The 18,282-nt window shown below is 42.9% G+C and overlaps 1 protein-coding gene across 1 annotated transcript in view; it reads left to right on the top strand.

The window, feature by feature from the left end:
• The first annotated feature begins 449 nt into the window (after window positions 1-449).
• The window catches only part of ARF1 (ADP ribosylation factor 1), a 29,164-nt gene continuing 11,331 nt past the window's right edge, over window positions 450-18,282 (top strand). Inside the window, exon 1 of the mRNA XM_054991223.1 lies at window positions 450-590. The gene's annotated coding sequence lies outside the window, so the exon portion shown is untranslated. The remainder of the gene's footprint in view (window positions 591-18,282) is intronic.

The following is an 18,282-nucleotide window of genomic DNA, read 5'->3' as shown; positions in this document are numbered from 1 at the left end:
GGTAAAAAAGGCAGCGAGCCCCGCCCCTAAGTTCTAGGGGGTGGAGCCAAAAGCGGCGCCTCGAGGAGCCAGGCCCCGCCTCTTCTGCTCCCTCCCGCGCGCAGCTCCTGCCGTTCTACTGCGCGCGAGCAGGGCCGCTAACGGCGCTCAACGGCCTCGCCATCCCCCAGCCGCGGAACGCGCGTGCGCCCCCTCCCTTCCCCTAAGCGTTCTAACGGTCGTTATGACGCGAGTTGCTCTCTCCCCTCAGTTGTTCTCTTTTCTCCTCACTTTTTTTTTTATTATTGCTCTTCGCTCCTCCTCCTCCCTTCAGCCGCGCCCCCCTTTCCGCACGCATGCGCCTGCCTGCCTCGCGCCCGCTGCTCCCCCTTTAACCGTTCCTCCGCGCCCCCCTCCTTTTTTCCACCCTTACCCGGCGTGCTTTGCGCGGTCCCTGGCACTGACGTGGCCGCCGGGAGCCGCCATCTTGTGTGCCTGGGCGCAGAGCAGCCAGTGAGGCGGAGGGACGCGCGGAAGGCCAGGCCAGGAAGGAGAGCAGGCGGGGAGGGGGGGAAGACGACGCACGCCCGGCCGCACCGAGACGCCTCCCGGTAAGAGCCCCCCACCCCCCGAAGGCCTTCCCCTCCTCGGCGGGTGGGGGGGAGCCGCCGAAGAAGCGAGGAAGGAGCCCTTCCCTCGCCTGGGCCCGGGCGGGCCTAGTCCGGCGCCAGCCGAGGGAGGAGGAGGAGGCCCGAGCGCAGGCCCCGCTCGCCTCCTCCCGCCGCCAGTTGGGAGTGGGGAGGGAAGGAGGCCCAAAGGCCGCATTGCAGGCTCGGCCTCCCCTGAGGGGAGGGAGGGAGGGGAGAGGACGAGGCCGCGCTGAGAGGCCGCTGTGGGGCGAGGGGGGTTGTCTCTTCGAGGAGCGCCCCCTCCCCCTTTCCCTCCAGCAAAAAAATGCTTTCTCTGTATAGTTTCAGCTTAGGAAGAGGCCCGTCAGAGGCTGCGGACTGCGAAAGTCTGCCGAAAGATCCACCCCCAGTTTCAATGAGTGTTTCAGCCTGGCCGCCGAAGCAGGAGAAAAGGCCAAGAGGCCAGTCAGGCTTGGATTGAATAGGGACTATGAATGGTTATCTCATTATCAGCAGTAACTGATTTCATTATCAGAAGCTACTGACTGCATCTACTCCCCCCTCCCCTCTCCACCTATATATCTGACCAGTTTCTTCTTACCCTCCATGCATCTGAAGAAGAGAGCTGTGGTTCTATAAAGCTTATGCCACAATAAAGTTGGTTAGTCTTAAAGGTGCGACTGGACTCTTTTCTATTTTGCTGCTACAGACAAACATGGCCTACTCCTGGATCTATGACCAGGAGGCCAGTAGCACCTCTAAGACTCACAAGATGTGTGGTAGGGGATGAGCTTTTATGAGTCACAGCTCACTTCTTCAGATACAGCTAGAACATTAGCTGTATCTGAAGAAGTCAGCTGTGGCTCACGAAAGCATGTCCCCTTCCACAAATTTTATAAGTCTTATAGTTTCTGCTGGACTCAAGATATTCATGGTGTAAGCTTTCGTGAATCACACCTCACTACTTCAGATCATGCCCTTCATGCTCTGCCCCAAATTTTGTTAGTCTTATGGGTGATACTGGACTCTTGCTCTTTTCTACTACAGCTACAGATGAACATGGCTACCCATCTTGATCTGCCCTCTGAAAGAGATTGTCACCACTTACTCAAAATTGTAGCAACAGAACAGCAGGATTTTCGTTCAGTGGCACCTTGAAAACCAACAAGCTTGTCAGTGTATAAGAGTCACAGCTCCCTTCTTCAGATACAAGGAGGAAACACTAGTATCTGATGAAGAGAGCATTGACTCTCAAAAGCTTATGCCCTGGAAGCCTGGATGGTTTCTGAGGTGCCACTGGGCTCCAGTCCTGCTGTTTCTCTGTATAGCTGATCTATCGGAGGCCACCCTTTTTCTTGAGGCCTCCTTGGCCCTACTTGCCTTCTTTCCCCTGTCTTTCTTTTTAAATAAGTGTTTCAGTCTGTCTGCTGTGGCTCCTTCTTACGGTAGGAGGGTGCTTCCTCCACACCCTCGTTTAATCACCATTTTTAAGTTGCTGTCTTTTCTCCCCCCCCCCCCACTGAAACAGGGGCTGGCGGTTTTTGCCCCTAACCTGGGACTGTCTTGACACACCTTTTCAAAGCAAGTTTGCCTCTCGTTCAGCGTTTTAAACAATATATGGGAGTGGGTGGGTGTACACAGAGGAACGATTGTTTGATCTGCTCTTAAAAGAGAGGCTCTCTTTTGACCACTCAGTACTTTGGGAGTGGGGGTGTCGCTTGGTTGCTTAAATGAGCTGTGGAAGTGCTGTTGAAACACAATGGGGGGGGGGCTGTTTGGTAAGTGGATGGTTAGTATCCACTTTAGTCTTTCCCTGAAATTGGGCTCGAGGTTGGAGATGGCAGGGTGGGGAAAGGAATTTTGCTCGCTTAGTCACACAGTGGTGACTTCATCAGCAGGACAAAAAAGTTACGCAAGTGCAGGATCTCATGTGTGAAATGGCTGAGGAGGGAAGCCCTTCTCCAGTTACAGCCTTGGGGATTCTTTTTCTGGGGGCTTTCGCAAACACAGCCCTGTGGAGCAAAGCAATCTTCATATACCGGTTTCATAGCTTTTAAAAAGATATATGTATAGCTATATGTATATCTAGTGTAATATTGACAGCTCTGCATTCATTGGCACTGATTGTCTCTGCAGCTAGAGGCAGCCAGATGCACTCCACTGGCAAGGATCCATCCTCTTTTATTTTTAGCTAATATTGTTTCAATGGAAAGATATATTACTGTATTGCTTTAGGTCACCAGCCTGTATGGCTAAGACAGAGCTCTCGAGAATTGATTAGGCAGTGAGAAATAACAAAGTATCCCAGTGCCTGGAAGCGGTGATTTCTCTTCTTGGTCTCTATAGCTAAATCTCTGTGGCAAAGAGTGCCATTTGATCACCTGGTCATCTCTTGTTTAATTTTTGCCGTCTTGCCTTTGACAGTCTGACTGTAAAATAACTTGAGTATGCAATAGCAGTGTTAGGATTTTAGTTTCAATAAGCAAGTGCATGGTAACAGCTGTTCATGTGCTTATTGTTTGTAATATTTTTGTCAGATTTTGCTTTCCAGAGATTCCCTTCCCTCTCATTTCTTCTACAAACCTTGAAGGGTACATCTTTTAGTCAGCTTGCACATTTTCATTTTAAGCTTGATAAAAGTAAGTTTCATTGAAGTCAATAAAACATGCTTTCAAAACAATCTATTGGATGATGTGGTGGTGTTGGCTACTGATTGGTCAAATATTAGTCCAATATTTTAATGTTCTCCTAAGTAAAGTTAATATGGTGAGACGCTTTAATGATAGATTTATTGTATATGCTCATAAAACAAATTAGTCACATCATGGACCAGTGAAATTAACTTTGAAGTGATATATGGAAGTCTGTCTTCTGTATTCTTGTTGGGAGATCAAGCGTGCCACCTATACATTGGCATTCTTGACTTTGTAGGCTACATGACCATGGTAAATTGACCAATGTGCCAACCCTTAAAATGGAGTATTTTGAAAAAGCTAGATTCGGGAAGTATTACTGAGCATATAGTGTACATGCAGACTTAATACAATGTGAAGAATAAGGAAGGATCCAGATTAGAGAAGTTGAGATAGTACTCTCATTTCCCAACCATTTCAGCTGCGCTTCTCCCTTCCTCCTCTGTTGAGCACCTATTTGCTGCTTTATCAAAAATTTACAAGGCATGGTGTGGGAATCATAAGGGGGAAAGCTCCCATGCCCTTCTACTTTGAAAATGTTAAGATTACAAGAGTGCTAGGGGCCTGTGTCTTCCTTTCCATAGAGAAAAGGTAGATGCAGTTTGGGGCTTGTGCGTTGTTCATCATAACAATTGCTGTATACACTTGATGAACAAATGGCAAATTGAAATGGTACTATTGTATAGACCATATTCCTGAACTCGTAGCTTTGTCAGTGCAGTACTTTCCTGGGCGTGTGCTTTGTAACAACAGGATTGAGTCTTGTCCTTTCCACATTTCTGCATCCTTGCTTCTTCTGACTGGCTTCTTTAGGTGTATCTGCTATGCAACTTGTTTCCAGAAGGAAAAAACTGAGTTGAAGGTAGAGGCTGGGCTGGCTGTGCCCTTTTGGTTTGGGGTTTGGATATCTCTAGATGAAACAGAGTAAGGAAAATGATGGTAGTCATGTTGATTCACATACGTAACCTTTAACATCGTTGAACTGTATGCAGTGAATCAGCAAATGAAACAAATCAGCAAATGAGTTGTATGTAACATTGATGTTTCAAGGAAGAACACGCTTGCTATAGTACATTATGCCTATTGTGCAATCTTCAGGGAAGTATCAGCTTACACTGAAGCATGAAGTTGTATTTGCCATTGTTTTAAAGGTTTCGTGGCTTATAAAATTAACCAACCCTCAATATTTGTCTTTGACCTTGCCTGTTGTCTTATCTCGCTACAAAGTTCCTGGGTTGAATAAGCCTATCTAAAAGCTTTACTTGAAAACATTGTCTTAAGGACAGTAAAAATGTCACCTATGGAAACTACTGGAGTTCCTTTAAACCTCATGCAGCACTGGTTTTATGAATACTGTCTTACAGATTTTTAAAGAGATGTGCTTTTAACCCCAAATCCTGTAACAAGATGTACATTGCTTTTTTGCTAATTGTTTCTAAGTTCATAAGCTCCTGAATTGCAACTTTAGTAGAATTTTGACTTTTAGGTTTTGCCTGAAGAAGCCAGTAGTATGTAAGTAGTCCCTAAACACTTTTATTCCTTACCATTGATGTGGCTTTTATGGGAAAATTTTCTAATTCAGATTTAAACAATTTAAATGTTAGCAAAAGAAGACAAATATGCCATGTGCAGACACGCAGGCTCATCCATAATTCATATCCCATATTTAGACCATCTAACGGGATTGATTAGTAGCAGAAAACCCTAGGCCTTTATAGGTAAACTGACTATATTTATATATGTGGGGCAGATTTTTTTCCCATGGAGAAATATAACCACATATATACTGCCTTCTAGACTGATTAGTGCCCCACCTAGAGCAGTAAACAAGTTAGTGTTATTATCCCATAATACAGCTGGGGAGCTGGAGGTGAGAGGAGTGGCTTACCCAAGGCCACCTGCTGAGCTCATGGCAGTAGTGGAATTTGAACCAGCAGAATGCTGATTTGCAACCCAACCACTTAACCACTGAATTTGGGAAATTTTCTGCCCTATATCACTGTGTAATACTATATCCAAAGTACAAAAACAGCACACACCTTTCTTACTATTTGGTGACAGCAGTGAGTTTAGTGTAAGAATCTGCTATGATTCGGGGATCCAGCTTCTGACCTTCAATGGGGCACTACTTATGCCCGTGTCAAAAGCTAGGAGTGTGGGAGTTATTCTGGATGCCTCCTTATCAATGGAGACCCCGATTACAACCGTTGCCAGGTCTGCCTTTTTCCCCCTGCGGCAGGTCAGGCAACTTTCCCCCTACCTTTCAACCCATGGCCTAACGACAGTGATCCAGGCAATGGTCACCTCCAGATTGGACTACTGTGACTCGTTCTACTCAGGGCTTCCCTTGGGCCTGATTTGGAAATTACAGCCGGTCCTGAATGCAGCCACGTACATCCATACAGATACTCCATATAGGGTGCATATAACTCCAGTTCTACAGCAGCTACACTGGTTCCCCGTGGAGTTCCAGATCAGATTCAAGGTTTTGGTTTTAGTCTATAAAGGCCTTAGTGGACTGGGACCAGCAGGACCGCCTGTCTCCATATGTTCCCCAGAGGGTGCTCTGATCAGCTGATAAAAACTTGCTGGTGGTCCCTGGCCCTAGGAAGGCTCGCCTGGCCTCGACCAGAGGCGGGGCCTTTTTGGTCCTGGCACCAACCTGGTGGAACTCTCTGTTGAGACTTGGGCCCAACAAGATGTATTATCTTTTCACCAGACCTGTAAGACAGAATGTACTGCCAGGCATATGGTTGAGGCTGGGCCATGGATGAGCCTTCCCACCAGCCACCTGGGGAGGGGGAATATAACCCCCATCCCATTTTCTTCTTTTTCTATCTGCTAGACAATTGCTGTTCCTCACCTTCCACCCATAGAAATATTTTAGAAATGTTTTATTGGGGCTGAGTAATATAGGCTGCTGCTTAGAGCTGTTCTTTACTACTGAACTGTGTTTTTATGGTTTTAAATGGAAATTTTCATGTAAATGTTGTTATCCACTTTGAGCCCGCTCACAGACTGGACTGTAAGGATGATGATGATGAAGTTTAGGCCTTTGTTCTGTTTGACCTTTTAGGCCTTTTGACAGACCTACATGGAAGATTGGTCATTTTGCTAGGCTTGCTGTAGCACTAAGAATAAACTGGCTTGTTTTTCTTTATTAATTACTTGGTTAGGTCTGGTTGTCCACATTTTACAAAAATCCATTGTGCACTGGTTCCAAGGAACTACAAAGAACATGCAGCCCAAATTGCTGGAAGGAACAAAATCCATGAGTAACCAAGTCTGTGTGAACTTAAAGATTAATGATTTTATTGTGCTGTATGCATTTCTCAGTCAGTGTGCTTTTACTCACAAAAGCTTCTGCCTCAAATTTGTTCACCTTTAAAGTGCTAGAAGGCTTCTGCATACAAAATCTGTGTTTACCCTGCTGAAATAATTCCTGAATGCATTTCTTACTTTGATTTCAACAGGATGAAATTTAAATACAATATTATCCTGAGCAGCTTGCTTATCATATCACTGGGAGCATTATTTCTATTTTTATTATCTCTCATAGGAGTCTTTAGCCTCCTCTTTTTAAAAACAAGTGCTGGCTACAGATGAAAATGAAGTTCAATTACAAGTATTTGGAGAGATTCTTTTTACTGAGCTGCAGAGAAGTTAGCCGTGTTAGTCTGTGGTAGCAAAATCAAAAAGAGTCCAGTAGCACCTTTAAGACTAACCAATTTTATTTTAGCATAAACTTGATTCTCGAAAGCTTATGCTAAAATAAAATTGGTTAGTCTTAAAGGTGCTACTGGACTCTTTTTGATTTTTACTGAGCTGAAAACATTGCATTATCTGGTGTATCTGATCAGAAATTCTCAAGCTGTATGGCCTTCAGACTAGTGTTTTTCCACTTCCAGCTACAGTAGCTGTTTCTCCCCTCTCCTCCCTTTTATTCAGTATTCTTTCTTGTTATCTGAAAAATTCTAATGTTATTGCTTGTTAGTAATTTTTTCTGGAGATGTGCCAATTTTCTTTCTCATCTGTTCCCAGATGTTCTCAGATGATATTGATGCTTCCACTATTTTAAAAATCTAATCACACAATTTACAGTAAAAACACTTGTGTAGTTTTGTATACCAAGTTGAGAAGTAGTACTGTTTGATATTTAAGCAGTTTAAAGACTGAAAGCATTTTGCAGTAGGTAAATACTATATATCGTGTTATGACCCTTCTACTTACACTACTGCAGGGCTTGACAAATCCCAGGTAGCCACAGTGCCTAAAATTTTCACTGAGATGCCTAGTATTTTTAGCAATGATTTTATTGTAGTCACTCTCGCTGAGAAGTACGAAACTTATCATTTCACACTGGAATGTTTTGTTGTATACCACCATTCAGTGGTGGTGGATGAATTAATTTTTTAACCAGTTGCTTTCTCTACTGGCTCCAGTATTCAATTAAATGGAGTTTTTAAAGCAGCAATAGAGTTAACAAAAATAGCAGAAAAAGCAGGGTTAGAGTTAGCTTTTTGTTCTAGCAGTGACAACCAAGGCTATTCTTATATTTATGTACAATACTTCTGTCATAGCTTTAATAAAACTGCAAGAAATTGCAAAGAGGTTAGGATTAATAAATATGGTGATAATACTCAACTCTGTGCACTGAAACAAGCGTACTGGCTCCTAAATTTTGGAGCTGGCTCCTAGAGCGAGGCAAGTTGTCAGTGCCTGTCTTACAGGAAAAAGAGTTGAGGCATTTTGCTATGCCGAGAAATGCTGTTAACCCACATGTTAAGTAAAAACTGTTTACTGGCAACAAATAGTTCTGCTCGTTCTAGGTTCTTTACCCTCTACTTCTTCCATATCTACAATCTCCTCTCCAGTGCAGATCCAAAGGTTATGTTAAAGGAGCTGTACAATTATCAAGGTTTGCGTGGAAGGCAAAATGACATGTTGTAGAAGGTGGCTGGCTGCCTGTAAAAGCAGTAGCATTTCATCTTTTGCCTCCAGTGCCTCATGAAAGAACATGTAATGAAATATTTTTGTATTGTCGAGTTGTATTCCCCTTATTGGAGGCGATTCATAATGGAGAGAGATGTCACACATTCTGTTCTGAGAGGAGATGATGTGGAACTACTGCTTTCCTCTATAACATTCAGTGTGAAGGCAGTCTATATGTGGTCCCCTCCTACCTTGACAGCTCATCTAACCCCATAGATCCATGCTATGGTTACATTAAGGCTAGCTATTGTAATGCACTCTATAGAAGTCTGCCTTTAAAGTCGCCTCAAACTCCAGTAGATGCTCAATGCCACACCCTAGTAGAAAATGCATGTCACTGTCATTTTGCAGACACGTCACTGGTTACCAGTCAGTTACTGGTTCATTTCAAACTTCTGGTTATCCCTAAAACCCTTAATGCCTTCGAACCCATGTACCTGTAGGACTGCCTCTCATGCTACACTCTGCTGTGATAGCCTCACTCATCTGAACATAGATGAGGTGTCATGCTGCAAATGGCTATCAGCAACTGCTTGTTCACATGAATCCCGAGTGGTGGCTCCTGTCTTGTGGAAGAGCCTGCCCAAGGAGGTCTGGAAGTCTCGCACACTTCTGTCATTCCAAAGAATGTGCAAAACAGACATTTTCAAGATGGTATCTTTAAAGAGAGATTAGGTCTGTTGTAAAAGGGAATGGTCCAGGAGGGCGTCTTTAGAATGAAATGGGATTGTAGTCCGCTGCAATGACTACTGGAGGTATCACCTTCTTTTGCTACATTCTAATAAATTGTAATCTATTTTCTGTATTGTTCATCGTATACCTTGCCTTAGTTTGTTCATGTTCTCTAATTCTGTAATCCTGTCCTTACTGCTTTGGTTGTCTTATTCTGATTTAATATATCCCATAATTTGCTTCAGTCTCAGTGAGAAATGTTGGACTATAAAGTAAATCCATAAAAGAGTGTTTTCAATTTACTTAAGCATCCCGCTAAAATAATTACATGTATGTGTATTTGCATGTTTCCCCCCATCATTGCACAGTATTGACTATTAAATAGGATTCTGTATCGTAAAAGATTGAATCTTGTACCTAGGAATTTGAAATGTTTTTTTCCTTGTCAGAGCGAATGCTTACGGGATCACTATTTTTGCTTTGAATCAAGAACTTGAATAAATTCAGCTTGGATAAAATACTAACATTAACTCTGCTTGGCTGCTGGGACTTGTTTCTGTTTCTTCCATGCTGTAAGGAATACAGTAATGTTGAGGCAACTGATGTGCTTAATGGGAGAGTGTGTGCTTTAGACACACTGTTACACATGGATCCCTTTCAAAGGATCTGGGATAGCAGTTAGGAAGGACTGTCTGGTAGAGCTGCTGTCAGAATAGACATCACTAGACCAATGGTCCAACATGATCAGCTTTGCTTGTTCAGTTTACGCTTAGCACAGTTCACAGGTGGCTTCTAAAATATGTAGGGGCCCAAGAAAAGGATTTTGCAACTGCAGTATTAAGTTATTGCTGTTATCCTTCCAGGGAACAAGGTATAGACATAGAACAGGTAGGAACCCACAAGAAATTAGATGCTGGAATAAAGCTTGAATCCTCGTGAATGTCATTCCTTGTCTCCTCACCACCACTTCATGGTACAGAGAAGTGGCCTCTTTGTTCAAAAGGTGTGTCTTCAGGAGAATAGTACTGAGCACTGAAAAAGCAGGAAAAATTCAGAAGTTTTGTCAATGATAGAGGAGCTGGTTCCCTTTAGAGATGAGGCAGTGGACAAAGGAAGTTTGAAGGTGCTAGTTCCCTCTCCTCACAATTATTTTGGCAGAAATCCTCATTTTATAAGGACTATCCACAGCCCCCCTGCCTGTAAGCACTACATGTTGGCTGCATGAGTTGTTTGTTCCTTGCTTGCCCAGCACAATTTCACCACCATCCTTCCAGGGATGTTCCCAGCAACTGAGAGATGTACACATGCATAATCCAGGGACAGCTTCTTAGGTTAAAATGGAGATGAAGAGAACAATGTAAGTTACTCCCTGTTGGTGAGAGAGGCAGGCTGTAAGTAAATAAAAGTAAATAAAAATAAGAGTTGGTTATGAGGCTGTTGTAACCGTTCATTATTTTCTATGCAAAGACAGAGAATTTCTTCAGAGGTTTGTAATTCCTATTGAACTGAATGGGTGTGTGTGTGTGTCACCTTTCCTTTTATAAGGAGCGATAGATACCAAACTATATTTCACCATATAAAGCTCGCACCTGTTTGCAGTTTATCGACAACACTAGAGTAAACTGCACACGCTGATAGTTGTTCCTTTATTGTTAAGTATCTTGGGAGGGATGCTGTAAAAAAGAATGTGGTTGAACTGTAGGCATGCTGATCTTCTGCATTGGAAAGGCTATGCTTTTTACTTGAGCAAGCAGAGCTTTTTTTAGAATCTGGAAGCATTCTTAGTTAAAACTAGCAAATCTTTAATTGCTAGATTGCCCACTAATAGAAAACTCAATTCATGTTGTTTTACTGTGCCACAAGCAGTTAACTTACTGTTGATGGCATATGGCCACCAGGGAATGTTCCTGTGGCAACAGCACACATACTGAAAACACTTCTTCACCTAGCTTAGGTGGTGATTTTTTTTTTAAAGGAGGGCAAGTTTACACAGGGACAATAAGGCTAGGGCCGTGATTCTCCTAAGAGAGAAAGAATTGGGTGGGGAATCACAATGAAGGGGAGGGCTAAGATTCTGAGAGTGGCAGAACCGTACTTCCCTCAGGTGCCAAGACAAGTGAATTGAATACTGTTTAATAGCAGACTTTGACTAGCCCACATTTCCCCCCTTTCTAATGCTGGTGTCAGAGAAGCTAATGAGTTAAAGTTTATATGCATCCTTGGACCCAGTAATTGAATTGTCCCTTCTTAGAAGGTTATTTACACCATTCACATTCATCTGACTTTACTGATTCATCAACAGATTGGAGTGGTCCACAGTCATGCCCAAGTGGATCTTCTGATCTATGCTCTGCAATGCAAATGCCTTGGGAAACTGGGCTTGCTGGCCTCTCTTTGGAATAACCGCCACCAAGCTTGTGCTGTTTCTAATCTTGAACATAACACTTCATGCATCTCACAGCATTGTTCTTTGGCTCAAGAAAGGTCACACCGCAATGACTATTAGTCTCTAAAGAGCCACAAGATCGTATTGTCGAAGGCTTTCACGGCCGGAGAACGATGGTTGTTGTGGGTTTTCCGGGCTGTATTGCCGTGGTCTTGGCATTGTAGTTCCTGACGTTTCGCCAGCAGCTGTGGCTGGCATCTTCAGAGGTGTAGCACCAAAAGACAGAGATCTCTCAGTGTCACAGTCTCAGTGTCACAGAGCGATCTCTGTCTTTTGGTGCTACACCTCTGAAGATGCCAGCCACAGCTGCTGGCGAAACGTCAGGAACTACAATGCCAAGACCATGGCAATACAGCCCGGAAAACCCACAACAACCAGCCACAAGATCCTTTATATTATTGAATCAGTAGCCACATAGAATAAGCTTAGAAGGGGTTCACAGTCCTGAAGTTAGAGGAAAGCTGTACTAAAATAATTGCTTGGGAATGGAGAAAAAAATAGAGGCAAGGCAATTAGGAGGGAACAGTATTGAGGAGGACTAGGAATAAACAAGTGGGGGACCTGCAAGGTCTTGTGGGGGCCATTTCATTTCCCCTCCTCCATCATGTCCACTTTCCCTTCTCTGTCCCCCCATGGCCTCTCCTCCTTTTCCTGCTTCTCTCCTTCCCACTGACCTTTGTCTGTCCCCGTCTTCACTTTCCCTCCCTTCTCCCCAGCAGCCTCTCCCTTATGGCCAGAAGTGGCTATAAGAGCCACTTGTATGGGGGGGAACCTGCAAGGGCTTGTGGGGGTACTTAACTTTCCCATGTATCCCCTTCCCCACACTATTTCCTCTTTCCCTCCTGGCAGCCTCCATGTGCTCACTTTGCCCTATGTCTTTCTCTCCTTCAAACCCACTAAACAGCTTACCTTTTATCTGCCCCCATCTATATTCATGTAATTCATATATATACTCTTTCTCAAACGGTGACCCAAAGCAGCATACCTCTTTGCCTCCATATTATCTTCACAACAACCCTGAGAGGTAGGCTGGGCTGAGAATGTGTGACTGGACAAAAATCACCCAGTGAGCTTCTACACGAGGTTGCTAGTTTGAACTTGAGTCTCCCAGATCCTACTGTGAAATACCAACCAGTACATTACACTGGCTTTTGTGGGGTGCAGGGACATTTTTGAACAGTAGCAGGCAGCCAGGTCTGGATGGGTCATGTAAGTCAAGTGGTATCAAGTAGCCCATTATTAGCTTCTTGTTCTGCCCCAATGAGTCTTCCTTCGAGTGCCAAAAAAGCCCTGAAACAGACCCTGCTCCTTCCCCCTGCTTTTTACTGACAAAACCAAGCCTGGAATATTGGCTAAACTGTTATGGGTGCCTAGCAACAGCCACTGAGGGCATCTGGTTAAAGCTATAGATGCTTCAGTGATCATTTTGGGTTTTTTAACACACTCACCAATTTTTTTTTTAGATTTCAGATTTCTCTACAGACCTGGAGCATGTTTTAGGTGTGTAGAAAGATCTGTCTTGTTGGTGCATGGCTCCAATCTCCAGATTTAAATATTCACATATCAGGGCCACTTGGTTATTAGTATATAAGATGAGTTCAAGAATTCACATGGAATGCTGATTGTAGGAGGCATTAAAGAAACTTGGTGAGATAGTATCTTGAGCAGAGGTGTCTAGCCATAGATCGTTGCCAGCAGGTCGCTTAGAGAACCATTTTGTGCACTGTAAACTCAAGTACTTAAATCTTCATAGTCTGATTTGCTAAACATCTTTGTTCTATGAAGCTATCTTGTTGATTATATTCTTTAGTTTTCAAATTAACTGATACTACTGTGGAATTTAATGTAATGTTCCCTCCCCTTAATTTTTGCCTGACGTTGGAGTAGTGTTCTGTTTTTTTTTTTTTCCTCTGTTCCCCAAGTTAGATGTAGGTACTGCAGCAGTTTAGGGGACCTTGAAAGAGACTGGGAAGAGGGAGAATATAAAAATATTTTTATCCCGTAGGGAAGTGCTTCCTTTTGACGTTCTGGTAAACAGGGTTTGTCAAAATTCCCTAGAAAGTTTATGTAAACGTTTTGTAAACAAACTCCTGAAATGCAAATATGATATGCTTAATTAGCCAATACTGTAAATGTAATGTGGAGAAGCATGTTTCAGTAGGAGGAATGTTTACAGGGAGATTGAAGATTGCCCATTGTGAATACTTAAGGCATGCTCATCTTTTTTAGGCATGACCTGATTTGGAATGAAACCTAAACTTAGCGCAAACAGTCTTTTAAAACTGAAATGACTCCTAAGACATATAAAAGACTGCATTTCTTTGTAATGAAAAACCATGGGGGCACCTTTGTCAGTCATCATTAGTGTATCGTTTATGTACTTATTATAGTTTACCAGGGGCCTCAATCTGGCAGCTTATCCTTGGTGTGGTCTGCTGATCCATCTCGAGTTTAGACTAGTAACAACCTGTTATTTGCAATGATCCCAGTACTTTAATAGTTTTTTTATTCCATATAAAGTGGGCATTTATTTTCAATCTCATGGAGTAAATCAGTCTGCCCAGTAATTTACTACCGGGCCTTTCTTCTAGTGTTGATTCTAGGTGAGGCAAAGCATTAATGACAAAGAAATAAGGACAGGCTCTAACAGAACGGGAAGGAGACAGAAGCACCTTCTACTGTTTCTTCCAGCCAGCAGTTTGCAAAATTGGGGTGAGGGGTGGGGAAACAGTCATCCACAGGTTATAAAAGAAACCTTGTTTAGACTTGGGAGCATTAAGTGACCTAAAAATAAGCAATATGGTATTATCATTTTCCAAAATAGTAACAATATTAAGAAAATGTGGCCGCTGAGGTTGTCTGAAGGCTGTAGCATAGTGGTGAAGTCAGCACTTTGCTAGTTTGACTCCCACTACTGCCATGAACTCTACAGGCGGCCTCGGGTGAGCCATTCCTCTCAGCCCCAGCTGTCTTGTAGGGATAATGGTAACACTGACTTTGTTCACCACTTTGACTGAGGCACTACTCTGTCTAGAAGAGCACTATGTAAGTGCAATATTATTATAGTAATGAAAACACTATCTTAAAAAGAGCCATGTGGGATGAGGACTGTGGCAAGGAGAACTGATTGAGTGAAAAAGCTGCCGGGATCCAGTCTATATGGTTTGCTATGGTTTTAGCAGAAAAAATATGTACTTTATTTAGGAAATATTTAAAATTCGATTTATATCTGTTTTTTTCTTGGTGACTTAAATCAACTTTATTTAAATCCATTCTGAGCACAGTAAACTTCCAAATATATTGTCTACCAATTTGTTCTGCTGGTGCCAGCCTGTTTCTCTAATGCAAGGAGTATTCCACCAACACAGGAGCCATTAGCATTGGTAGAAGGGTCTTGAGCCAGTGGAATGTTCTAGAAGGATCCGGGGCATTAGAAGTCTGTTTTGACTATATTGTGCCATAGTATCCTCTTTACAGTGTCATGTTGCTATGATGCTTAATTCATAGCTTCTTGAAGTTCCAAACGATCTAATGTGGCAGTGAAGTACGTTCCTGTATAAAACTTCTGCTAAGTAAACCCTAAAAAACCTGAAATTTTGTGTATTCTAAAACTCTACAGCAGTCTGAAAGCTGGAGAATTTATGTGCTGGAATTAGGATTGTAAATGTTCACACTCATTTGTAATCCTTTAAGTACTTTATTGTTCTTAATAGTAGCAGCCAAAACTTTAGCCAGAAGCTATTTCATTAAAAGCTGGTCTCTTCTATGTAATCTTGGCTAACGTAATGGACGTATGCAGTGATACAGGTTTGCGCAACATACTGTCATCATACGTAGTTAGATATTATTGGATACATTACATCGAACCTGTGCCTTGAACAGCTATATCGTTGTATGCATACCACAGAAGTCCAGTGCATGTTTAAACACTGCTGCGTGGCAGGTCCTAAGCATGAATGCTGCTTTAACTGTATTCTAAGCCTGATTGGTAGTTTGATTCAGCCCTTGCCTTTGTATCAAGAGTTGGTGTGGCCTAGTGGCTGTGAGATTGAGATGTGATCTGAGAGGTCCCCAGATCAATTCTGCCCACTACTGTGAACTCATTAGATGGCCTTGGCCAACTCATTCTCTCAGCCCCACTTCTGTGTAGATGATGATGATGATATTTGATTTTTATCCCGCCCTCCCCGCAAGAAGGCTCAGGGCGGGTTACATCAAAAATAAGATACAAATTAAAATCCAGCTAAAAACATACAATCATAAAATACGGATTTCAGTCCCCAAGATGACGGTCTTCATTAACACAGTCCCCCCACCTACACAGGGGGGAGGGAGGAGAAAGGGGGGGAACAGCATTCCAACAGGAGACTGGAAGGGAGGCTCAACAGATAGCATAGAAATGGCCTCAATTATATGCCTGGTGGAACATTTCCATCTTACAGGCCCGTCAAAAAGATAGGTCTTGGCAGGCCCACATGTCAGTAGAGTTCCACCAGGTGGGAGCCAAGACTGAGAAAGCCCTAGTTCTGGTTGAGGCCAGTTGAGCCTCCCTGGGGCTGGGGACCACCAGCAGATGTTTATCTGCAGATCTAAATGCTCTCTGGGGTACATATGGCAAGAAGTGGTCCTGTAGGTATGCTGGTCCCAGTCTGCTCAGGGCTTTATAGGTCAAAACCAACACCTTGTATCTCTGGTTTACCTTGTTACGCTATTGTAAGGTTCATACAGGTGCTAATTATCTGTATTTACTGCTTGTTATTGAATTATCAACTATGTGGAATTCCCTGAAAGGTATTCCTGTTTTATTTTATTCAACTTCATTTATACCGTGCCTTTCTCCCCATTGGGAACTTGAAGTGGCTTATGTTGTGCTCTTATCTGTTTAACCTCATAACGACCTGTGAGGTAGGTTAGGCTGAAAGTATATGATTGTCCCAAGGTCACCTAACAAGCTTTCATGACAGAGAAAGATGATAAAGTTCCTTCCATTCCTGCAGTGAATATATGGTTTAACCATGAAGGGAGCTTTGACTCTTGAAAATTCATCCCCTAGAAATCTCTTTGGTCTTTGAGGTGCTGGTGGCCCCAAATTGTGCTCTTCAACTGCAGACCAACATGGCTACCCACCTGAAACTATCTTCATGGAAAAGTTGGATTTCTCAAAATACCCATACCACAGTAAAATATAAGAAGCAGAGTTGTTGATTTTGGCCCTTTATTGCATTGTATTTTGTGGCATCGTCATTTCCCGGTATCTCTTTTTGAAGCATCACACGGAATATTTTGGGACTACAGTGGATCTGGTATATTCAGTCTTGACTAAAGCTGAACTGGACGGAGCTTGACCCCCCCCCCCCCGCCCCAGCACCATCACCTTGTTCTGTGACACTTGAAAGAAACGCCTTAACTTGCCAGGCTGAGGCTAAATTTTCTAGCAGTTGGTTTTGGAGTCTTCTGGCCAAAAAGTTGCTTCTTGCTTCTAAACAGTCACTGTTATTCTCGCCACCCATTTCGCTGTCAAATGACACAAGGGCTCTAAAGAAGTTGAGTGGCATGTTATAGTTAGCCTTAATCTTAGCACTGAATTATAAAGTGTCAGAAGTATATAATAACTTTTATAAGGTTGTATGATAAACTAGCTGCTACATGAGATGAATAGGGCAGGCCTCAACAGAACTTGTGCTGGATCACACCATTAAGAGCTGTGTACCTTCAGGATTTAAAGCATCAATAAGGGGGGGTGGAGGGGGTGGAGGAGTTTGGTAAGGAAATATGACCACACAATGGAGAGAGTTCTACTTCTGCAGCCCTTCTGTCAATCAAATAAGTAGTGTCAGAGGCTGAGAAACAAGATTGCTTCACTTTTTGGAAACAGTGTACACTGAGTTTGAGGAAATAAATGCTTCGGAAGAATATTAAACTTGTCATGTTACTTTTTCTTGTAATGGGTGGCCCTTATATTGACTCATCTCTGCATTCAACTCTTAAAAGAAGAGAGATCTTCCTAAAACAAATATAAAATGGCTGTGCCTCAGCTAACCACGGATCTTTTGCTAAGTGATACAGATCAATACATTCTATGAATGATAGCATTCTAATAAAACTTTATACCAGTCACATGGCTGCATATGCTATGGTGTATAATTATTCCTTTTACATATATCTGATGAAGTAACCAAAATCCCCTATTTTGTGATGAGTGGAAACTTGTATCCCTGTCACCACTGATGCTCATCTTTGATTTGACCTTTTTACGTATTGTATGGTGCATAATTTGTTTTATAATTTATTTAAGAAGTATATATGCTGTTTTTCCGGAGACCTGCTCAAGTCCAAGATAATAAAAAAGCAATTAAAATGCAACCTTAAAAAAAAAACCTGTATTACCAGCTTTCAAACCTTGGATTCTGTCAATTAAAGGCTGGGGGTCAGTCTTTTCCAGAGCTATTTTGCCCTCCCAGTCCGCTGCTCTGAACGGAAGACTAATTGAGTCCAGTGTGCTGTAGTGGTTAGTGTCAGACTTGGATCTGGGAAACACAGGTTATAATCCCTGCCCTGCCACAGAAGCTCACTGAGTGACCTTGGGCTAGTCTCTCACTTTCTGCCAGATTTATCTCACAGGTGATTGAGAGTATAAAATGGAGGAGAGGACAATGATGTAAGCCACTTTGAGGACCTTTTGGGGAGAAAGTTGTGGTATAAATGAAGTAAATTGACACTTGCTCCCCAGAAGCTGCTGTAGGAACATGGAAAGCTCCTTGAAGCTATTGACACCATTGCTCCTTGTCAACCTCTCCAGCCCTTGGGATGGAAGCTTGCACCATGGTTTACCACAGAGCTGGCTGACCTGAAGAGGGCTGGAAGACATCTA

This window comes from Eublepharis macularius, chromosome 11 (assembly GCF_028583425.1).
Source record: "Eublepharis macularius isolate TG4126 chromosome 11, MPM_Emac_v1.0, whole genome shotgun sequence".
In the NCBI taxonomy this organism is placed as follows: domain Eukaryota; kingdom Metazoa; phylum Chordata; class Lepidosauria; order Squamata; family Eublepharidae; genus Eublepharis; species Eublepharis macularius.
This window is presented reverse-complemented; position numbering and strand designations above follow the sequence as displayed.